Below are 10,223 nucleotides of genomic sequence, written 5' to 3' on the forward strand. Positions count from 1 at the left end.
CTGTTTCAAGTACCTTCGAGAACATAGGGAGGATTGATATTGGACGATAGTTGCTCATGTCATTTTTGTCGCCTTTTTTATATAGGACACTAATGCCAGCTTCTTGAATTTTACTGGGAAAAATAGCCTGATTGAGACAAAGGTTCAAAATATATGCAATGCACGGGGCCAGAATATCAACAACGTATTTTAAAGGTTTTATCTGTAACCCATCAATATCTTTCGCACTGCTGTTGTTTAGAGTTTGAATTATGTGGCTTATTTCGTTTTCATCTACAGGTTTAAAGAAAATAGTGTTGCTATTAACCGGAATATTATTAAGATCATTTGGTAGCATAGGCGTATTACCTGCATTTGCGAAATATGTACTAAATGTACCTGCAAGCCGCTTCCCAGATAATTCTATGCCATTAATATATAATTTAAGAACTTTACTGATAGGCGGATGATGCCTTAATACAGAGTTGAGCCTTTTCCACATAATCTCAGAGCATCCAGCAGCAGTTGCAAAGAAATTTGCAAAATATTCTCGTCTAGCTTTTTTTTTATATCTTTATACAGGCGATTACGGTACACTTTGAATTGGCGGAATAATTCGGTGTCTTTAGTTGAAATAAATTTGCCATAGAGAACATTTTTATGCGCGATTCGTCTGCGAAGCTCAGAGTTAATCCATGGCTTCCGAATTTTTTTGCTTGCCTTAACGCGCACTGAGGGAAAGCTAGATTCATATATCGATTTGACAATGTGAAGAAATTTTTCGTAGGCCCCATTTGCTTCGTTGAATTTATATACATCTTTCCAACAAACATTTTCTATTTCTTCCCGAAATATAGACAAACTGCGTGGGGTTATTTTTTGCATCTGCTGCATTGGCTGCGTTACCTTTTCCCGTACATGCCCTTTGGCGCAAATAAATATAGGTAAGTGGTCGCTGAGGTCATAGGCAAAAAATACACCCGCCTTAACTTTTTCAGGGGTGATATTTGTGAAAAAAAATCAATTAAACATGATGAATTTTCAGTAACTCTTGTGGGTAAGTTACATTCACTAAACCATTCATTTTCAGTAAAATATCTAATTGTAAAGTTTGGGAATCGTTTTTCATCATATTAATATTGATGTCCCCGCCGTAAATTAAATCAAGCCGATTTTTATTAACAAACTCAAAGATTTCTTCTAATTTATAAAAAAATTGCTAACGCTGCCACTGGGAGGGCGATAACATACTATAATAACGGTCTTATGCATTTTTATTGCTAGAAATTTACAGTCAGTTATTACTGCAGAGAGTTCGGGTAGTAATTCGCACTCGAATACTTCCTTTACCAGGATGCATACTTCGCCTCTGCGAGAGTATGACCGATTTAAGTAGAAGGTACTATAATTTGGGATACGGAAAATATCTGTATCGTTCATTGACCATGTTTCTGTTAACAGTATCGTATCAAATGATTGCCCTAGCTGTTCAAAAAACAAGTAGAGGTCGTTTTTTTATTTGAGACTGAGCGGATGTTCAGATGAAAGCATTTAAAGGATTGCAGAAATTTTTTACCTAAATGCTGACTGAATACTTGTGGCAATGTACAACTCTCCCACTTGCACAAGTCATCGTTATCAAGAACTGTTTAAGCGAGCTTATCAAGATCCCTCGCGGTAGAAACAGCCACTGCTCGTTCACCGTCTGTTTTTCGGACAAGAACACGGCTGTTGCTATGCCACACGTATTTGTAGTTCGCTCGCTTCGCCCATATCTTTGTCTCAAAGAGTAAATCACGGGTCCTTTTTGTCACATTTTCAAGCATGAATACATCGTCTTTCGATTCACGCAACTTCTTTCTGCTTTTCCACCAGCGGTCCCTATCGGCTTGTTTCGCGAAGCGACAGATTAAACCCGGTATCTTTTCTTTTTTTGACGGTAGCCGGTGAACTGAAACAACGTCATTTTCTGAGAGCTGTGGAAGTTCGAGCTTCATGGCTACTTTGTTTAGCTTTTCCCGAGCAGGTTTTCTTTTTCAGAGTACTGAATCCCATGAAATTCCAGGTTTAAGCGATGGTTCCTCCATTCAAGTTGGTCAATTTCAGCTTGCAGCTGAATGACGTCAATCTCGTTTCCTTCAAGCCTTTCGGTTGTCTTATTTTCATTTCGCTCTGTTAGTTGTTGCAGTTCATCGTACTGTTCGCTCAGAAATTGTAAAGTATCTTCAATGCCTTCAACGACCTCTCGGAGTGGCAACAGCTGGTCAAGCTCTCCGTTGTCATTAACAACTGCCACACGTCTTGCGCGTCAGAATCCTCACTAGATTTGTTGGGTTGCACACGTAATTTCTGTCTTCTACAAGACGTGCAGCGCCAAGCCAGGCGGTATGCATCTCCCTTTGACCTAATTGTCGTGTCCGAGATTCCTGAGCATTTTCCGATGTGAAATTTAAAAGTACAGTCACTACATTCAATGTTAGAGTCTAAAACAGTAAGCGTTAGCTCACAAGTGGCACATATCACATTGCAGGACATGGTCACAATTTGGCATCAGCAGCAGCATCAGGAATAGGGAAAAAGTACGAAGTATAAAAATACTAACCTGCAAAAAGGCAGGTTGTTACTTGGACGATGGGTCTTCGATGCTGCCGCCAATGTGAAAGCAGGCCTCGATTTCCACTACTTTATAGCTGGCTCTTCGACGGTGGCGCTTGATGAAGACTGCGGCGTGATCCGGACAAAGAGGGCTTGCAGCAGAGATGCTCGCCGAGCTACGCCCACAAAGATTGAAGCAAGCACGGCAGCGACATCACAGGACAGCCGACGTTATCTGGAAAAAGGCAGGTTGTTACTTGGACGATGCAGGTTGTTACTCCCAGGGCCAGGGTGGCCCTGGGAGGCTGTTAGGTTCCCCTGCTTGAGCTTCGGAGCTTCCGGCGCCTTCTTGACTACTAATTCCTATGAGCCAGCTTCAACACTTTGTGCCGCCTCTTAAAACTAGCTTCAAAGGCGTATGTATGCCCATTTGTGCAGGCATATACTTCAGGCTTGCCTCCGCTCTTTCTTTTAATAATTGGCTTTTCTTTCAAGTTCCTTTGGGATGCTGATGCATCCCCTTTTTATTTCCTTTACTATTGGCACTCACGCCTCCCGTACCTATCTTCTGGTGGTGCGGGCTTCCCCATTGTATTTTGATTTTCTTTTTAATGTTTGGACACACAAAAAGCAGCCACGGACACCAGGCGCGTTCGGCGCGAACGCGGGGAAACGCGATCGGCGTCGGCAGCAGCTCTACGCGTCCTACTACAAATTTTCCACTCCTCTCCACCTCGCATCCGATATGCTGCGCGATGCTATTTTTATGCTCTGCTTTCACTCTCTCTCAGCTCTCTCTCCCCCAGCACGGCGAAGCTATCGCACAGCTGGTATGAGGTATGGAGTTTTGTGTTTACGCCACAAAATTCTCCGACCAACGAGAGGTACAAAGCTTCGCGGTAAAATTCAGGTGCATGGGCTGTGGAGGTCGCGTGTTGGGCTGTGACAGTGTACACTTTACAGTCGTCCATAGACTGAAAAGAGCGCTTTGAGCTGGCGTCTAAACAGCGTGTTGGCCACGTATGCAGAAGAAGCACGTAAACACACACCATGGCTCCAAAGCCTGCGCTCAGTGTCGAGGCCCCGAAAGAGGCGTCGCGCAGAGAGTCTTCTCTATGCAGCGAAACATGGTGAACACCGCGAATGTACGAGTATACATACAAATATAATTAATAATTGAATAACGCACAGCCGCATAACTCCAATAAAGTGTAACACTTGTGCGACGATGCGATGTGCCACGTGAGGCGATGATAATGCTCAACCCTCTCAGAGATTAAGAACAACAATGCTCCAAGCAAACACGTCTTCCCGTGTGCTCTGTGGACTACGCAGACAAACAGCAGTGGTGCGCGCAAGGTAACGTTTTACATCAACTCACCACTCTCGCGGTGGCTTAGTCAGCTAAGGCGTTGCGCTGCTGAGCACGAGATCGTGGGATCGAATCCCGGCCGCGGCGGCTGCATTTCGATGGTGGCGAAATGCAAAAGCGCCCGTGTGTTTGCGCTGTAATCCACGTTAAAGAACCCCACCTGATCAAAAATATTCTGGAAACCTGCAATACGGCGTGCCTTATAATCAGAACTCGATTTGGCACGTAAAACCCCAGAAAGAAGTACACAGTCCTCTTAGGACTCTGTTATATAGTGCAGATAACGGTCGCATTACGCTTTCAAACATTTGTTAAGCAATTTTTCGCAAAGCCCATATTTAACAAGTGCTCACGAAACTCTGCCCACACGTCATACTTTAATATTCCTCTATTGGCTTAAAGTATTAACTTTTTGGTACGTTCATTTCGTTGATGACATCAGCAAGCTTGATACGTGGATCGCAACACGACTGGAACGCTTGTATAACTAATTTCTTGCTGAGGCTGTAAATTCCCTACGGAGCTGAAATGTTTATCATACATCACCCACAGCACCGCCCCTTGTTATATCAAATATAAAGAAGGGGCCTTGTTTAGTTCAGTGAGGAGACCGAGAAAACCGACCAAGCACCTCTCGTAACTCCTTTATTAGGAAGGAAAAGAGAATTCCGTAACTGTTGTCAACGCTCGAAATTGAGACAGAAATGTCAAACTTCCTCGATACGTCTCCTGTGAGGTAGCCTCCATCTTCACTTCATTTGAATTTTGCGTCCTCAACAGTTCTCCAAGTACACAGGAAAACATTACCAAAAACTGTCGTATAACGCTTTCGAGTACTCTCCTAAAGAACTTTCTTCAAAGTCCGTATTTATCTCACGCTCTTAAAACTTTGCTTCAATGCGAAACCTAAAACGTACTCTCTTTCTTTAAAATTTCGATATTGTGACGCATTCAGTTATTTCATAACATTTGCATAAACTTTCTATGGGGTTCGTATGATAAGCCTAAAAGCACTGAAACGCTTGTATAGGTGGCTTTATACGACGGTTGCAGATATCCTACAGTTTTGACTTCCACCGTACATCAGCCACAAGACTCTCCCCATTTTCAACCAAATCTTAACAACGTTCTCCGTTCATTCCACAGAGGAGATCGGAAAAAAAGCATGCACGAGCCTCGCATAAGGCACGAAAATAGAAAGACAATAAGTATTCAGTGATAATTTCCAAAGCACCTTATTTACCTACACACTTCTAACTTCTAACACATATTAACTTACCTACACACTTCTAACTTCTAACACATATTATGACCCACATTCTGTCGAAATACGTTATTGCTGCCACTTTGGTTTCTCTCAGGGGAGAAGACAAACTTGATAAGCGTTTCATATGAAGCCTGCAAACAGGCAGAAAAACGAGCGCTTAGCAATTTTCATTCAGCACTTAATTACCTCACACACTTCGAAATTCGTCAGTGCATTATCCCTTAATTCCCCCAAAGTTACTCAAACTATAAACTTCAATTGTCTAGTTGTCCTTGGACGAACGCTGCTATTCGGAATAACGCATTTTCTGTAAATTTGTCGCCACCCCTGCCTGCAAAATGTTCGACAAATATGCGGCATTTTTGATGTCGTTTAGCCACAAAATCATTTTTTTAACGGGAAGTCATTGGTACGGTGGCTAGGTGGGTAGATGTGTCTGGAGCGCAGTTCACTGCTTCTCCGCGTCACGACGCAAAATTTGCGCTGCGGTCAGTATAACCGTTCCGCAGCGCGCGTCGTCTGCTACAGGTGGCAGACGGCGCGAAAAAAATAAAGCCCGTATTGGAATAGTTGTATGTCATCTGTTAGTGTCAATTTGAAAGGTGAAGAGCTCCGGGTCTCTCATACTGCTTGAAAGTTCCTGGGAGATGCGGAATGATTCTGGCCGGAAAAATGACCGACGAGGTTGTTCCACCAAAGGACACTTACTGCTTCGCTCCGAACCTGCAAGTCGGGTTCTAAATCTTTGAGAAAGAGGCCTAAACTCGCCTTGTTTTTCGGTCCCGAAAGACCCTGGCCTTTTTAGGAAATGGCAACTGGCCGTTCATCGAGCGGACAAGCATCTGCAGCCGAGATCAGTTGAGTGCGAGCGACACTTCCAAGAACATCAGTTCTGCCAGGTGCTCCCTCCTACCTTAAAGTGATGCAAAAAATGATAAAACAAATCATTCTTTCGGACTGCGATCACAACAGGTGATTAAGAAAGCAAGCTGTTCTGATAATGCGGAGAGAGCCCAGGAACGAGGTGTTAATAAAGCCTGCGTAAATGGCGACGATAACTTTGTTTTCTACACCTAAACGCTTGCTGATATCGTCAGCTCGTGTGTTCTGCGTCACGGCCGCTGGACTCGGCATTCAGTGGAAGGTACAATGGCTGCCGCGTTTTTAATTCGCGTGAAAAATGGCGCTCACTGAAGTCATCCTCCTTGAAGCTTGTCATCAAATGTGCGAGCAAATGTTTCCCTGCAAATGTTTCTGCGTGGTGGTGCAATGACTGCTAATTAAATCTGCAGATGAAGCCATCTCCCTCCTTCTGGAAGCAGACAAAATGCTGCCATGCCAAGCAATAAAACACATCAGCTCGATTTCTCGAAATTGAAACATTATAACTCGCTAAAGATCGCGTAAACACGTTTCCATATACCGTATATAAAACCATTGAAGTAGTGTTTTATGCGTGGAAAATATTCATCTACGTCTTTATTGCTATGGGATGAAGCGCCGCGTTTATACCGATAAATGTGACCAATCGCCAAGCTAGAAAATTGACTTGAGCCTTTCGTGTCTTCTGACTAGACGACAATAACAAATTTCTCATTCTGGCTTTGCCTACACTGTTCAGAGCGGTAATACAATGCGCACATCAAAGCTAAAATCAGAGGCAGCGATACTATGAAACACGTTGCTCGTCTACACAGCGCAGGCGACGTTGCGTGCAGCTGAACTGTATTACTATCCGGCGCGCCAGTTTTGCGTCTTTATACCATTGGTAAAAATTCGCGGAGCATGAAAGTTTTTGACAAAGCAAATAACACTGGTAGCGTTACAAACAGTATTTCCTTTTTTTTCTCGTTTTAAATTGTTCTGAACACACATTGCACGTTCCTCAAAGGCAGACGCATGCTGCTCGAAGAATGGGCAGAATTTTTCGAGGCTACACTGTAAAACGCCAGTCGCGCGTCTCGTTTGAAAATTCCTTCCTTCAAGGCGCAACGACGGTCATGACCTCGACCACTATAATTAGGCCACTCGGTGGCACGTTCGTCGTTCTCGCGTCCAGATGGACAAGCCAAAGCAATGCGAAAGAAGTCAGCGTTCCGTTACCATGGCAACGCCGGGAGCGGGAGCAGTCGCGGAACGCTCGGCGTTCCAACGCCGCTGTAGGAAGCTTCATCTGCACAAGACACTGGGGAGGTGTTTATTATACATAAGGAAGAGGCGCTTAATTCTGCAGCCCATCAGGGAGCACGGCGCAGCGTCGTAGGGGATAGGGGGAGTAGGAGGTAAAGAAAAAGAGAAGAGAGTTCAGGGGGCTCGTCCGCACATGGGTAGGCATGCCTACCCATGTGCGGACGAGCCCCTGCCGCCTCTGCTGCAGCAGAGGCGGCAGGGACCGGCAAGGGCACTGTACGCTCAGCGGTATGCTGCTATCTCACTCGCCTCCACGAACTCCACGAGGCTGTGTAGTGCGGGGAGATGGTAGCGGGATGGGAACAGCAGGTTGGTCAGTGAGTCAGCAGAAGTCCCTGCAGTCTATAGGCTCGGATGACCTTCGAACGTTCCTGTGCTAGGGCTGGACAGGCGCAGAGGAGGTGTTCGAGTGTCTCGGTGTCACCGCATCGTCGGCACGAGGGGGAGGCGCTGCGGCCTTTGGCATGAAGCCTAGCTGCTGTCCATATGCAGCCAGTCCGGAGTCGCAGCAGGCTGGCTCTGTCTCGCCTGGTGAGGCCAGACTCGGGGAGCAGCTTGGGTCCCTTGCCATTTGCCACCCTCGGGTTGGGGTGGATCGCCAGTAGAAGCTGCTTCAGTCGTGGCCTCGAGTAGTCTGAAGCCGCCACTGATCGAGTGAATGTGACTCCTGGGTGGTGGGCAGCTTTAGCGAGGGTGTCCGCCTCCTCGTTACCAGCTATGCCCACATGGGAGGGCAGCCAGTGGAAGGAGACGGACACTCCGGAGGAGGCGAGCGCCGAGAACTTCGCGGCCAAGAGGGACCCCGTCAGTCCAACTCGATGGCAGTTGGAAAGGGACTGCAGCGCCGGTTTGCTGTCGCATAGCACAGCAACCGGCCGTGCAGGAGGGTCCTCAGCCAGGAGGTCAGCCGCCAAGTGAAGCCCCGCCAGTTCCGCTGCTGTCGAACTCGCTGGGAACGGCAGACGGCATTGCCTGCTGATGGCTCTGGCCCGGATGACGCACGCCGCTGCTGCTGACCCATACGGCATCACAGATCCGTCGGTGAACACCTGCAGCCGACCCTCCAGTTGTTCCTGGAGTTTTCAGGATGCTGCCTGCTGCAGAGCGGTCACAGGTGTCCCACGCTTTGTAGCCCCATCGAGGGAGAGGTGGACCTCCGGTGGCCGGTGGTGTGGTGGTGGTGAGGGAACCGCCACTAGTGGGTGAGTCACCATCTGCTCGTAGAGAAGGCAGAGCCCTCCCATCCGTGACGATGCTAGGCTGCGAAGCCGTTCTAGGAGGGCCCTGCCATCAGGTGTCCGGTGTAGCCGGTCCACGTGTCCCAGCGCTCGCTGGAGCATTCGGAGAGAGAGGCCACTCGTTGGCCTCGGCGAGTGTTGCTGCTACTGGGGAATACTTGGGGAGCCCCAGAATGGTCCTCACGGCACCCCTGTGCAGTCCCTCCAGTTGGCATCTCCTGGCTGGAGACAGGTTCACCAATGGGAGGGCGTAGAGGAGAGCAGATGTTGCTGCGGCCTGGTTAAGCCGCAGAGCCCACTTTGTGGTGCATCCACGACCATGCTGCTGAAGCTTGCTGATAGCCCCCTGGACTCGGCACACTTTGGTCATGGTCGCCTTGGAAGCTGGAATCCAAGTAAGCCGGTGGTCGATGGTGAGCCCCAGGTACCTAACGACCGGATTCCATGGTAGTGCTTTGGCACCAACCTTCAGCTGCTTGACGTACAGACGTGCCGAGGCCACCGGGTGTATCAGGAGGGCCTCCGTCTTGGCAGCACAGACCCTGAGCCCAATGCCTCCTAGGTAGGAGACGACCGCATCCAGGGCCTCCTGTAGCGACCTCCTGATGGCTGGAATCGACGGCCTCGGTCCCCGTACCCAGAGTGCCACATCGTCTGCATAGATGGAGCAGCGGGCCGGGAATCGGGCGGCGGCTGGGAGTGATGCCGGCAATCCTGCAAGTGCCATGTTGAAAATGAAGGGGCTGAGCACTGACCCTTGTGGGACACCTGCTGTTATGTCCCTGGGTTCGCTCAGCTCCCTTCCAACACGGACACGGAAGGTCCTTCCCGACAGGAATGCGGTGAGAAAGCCACGGAGGCACCCGATGATGCCGAGTCCGTCCATGGCAGCCTCGACGACTGTATGAGGGAGGCCGTCAAAAGCACTCTCCACATCCAGCAGCAGTAGCATGGCCACGTCCCCGCAGGCCTTGGCATCCTCGAGAGTGGCGACGACGTTCGCGATTGAGTCCGCCGTGCAGCGGTAGCACATGAAGCCCGACTGTTGCTCTGGGAAGAATTGCAGCTGCGCCGCAATCCACTCCAATCGCGCCAGGGCCACTCTCTCCAGCACCTTGCAGGCCGCAGGGGTGAGGGAGACCGGCCTGTAGGAAGACAGTGCTGTGGCAGGCTTCCGAGGCTTCACCACTGCCGCTCGCCAGCTTTCTGGTATGTCTCCTGTGCTCCAGATGTCGTTGAAGAACTCCAGGAGCCGTTCACGACTGGCCTGCTCCAGATTCCGCAGCATCTGGAACGTGATGCCATCAGCTCCAGGCGTGCTCCGGCGCTTGGTCCTGCTGAGTGCTGCTTCCAGCTCGTGAATCCGGATGGACTCGCTACACAGCTCCTGGATCTGTGCAGCCACCCATCCTGGATGATGGCAGGACTCAGGATATGGCAGAGCAACAGCCGGTGGTGGTGTGGCCAGCAGGGCAGGTATTCTGGCGGCAAACCGATCTGCCAAGAGCTCGGCCAGGACAGCAGCGCTGATTTCAAGGTGCACGGCAAGTGACAGCACCTGACGTGTGGCTTGTGGAACCAT

At 48.7% G+C, this 10,223-nt stretch overlaps 1 pseudogene; it reads right to left on the reverse strand.

Moving 5' to 3' along the window:
- Window positions 1–1,628: 1,628 nt before the first annotated feature.
- On the reverse strand, window positions 1,629–8,647 carry LOC119445427 (uncharacterized; annotated as a pseudogene).
- Between the last annotated feature and the right edge of the window lie 1,576 nt (window positions 8,648–10,223).

Source organism: Dermacentor silvarum, chromosome 1 (genome assembly GCF_013339745.2).
Source record: "Dermacentor silvarum isolate Dsil-2018 chromosome 1, BIME_Dsil_1.4, whole genome shotgun sequence".
In the NCBI taxonomy this organism is placed as follows: domain Eukaryota; kingdom Metazoa; phylum Arthropoda; class Arachnida; order Ixodida; family Ixodidae; genus Dermacentor; species Dermacentor silvarum.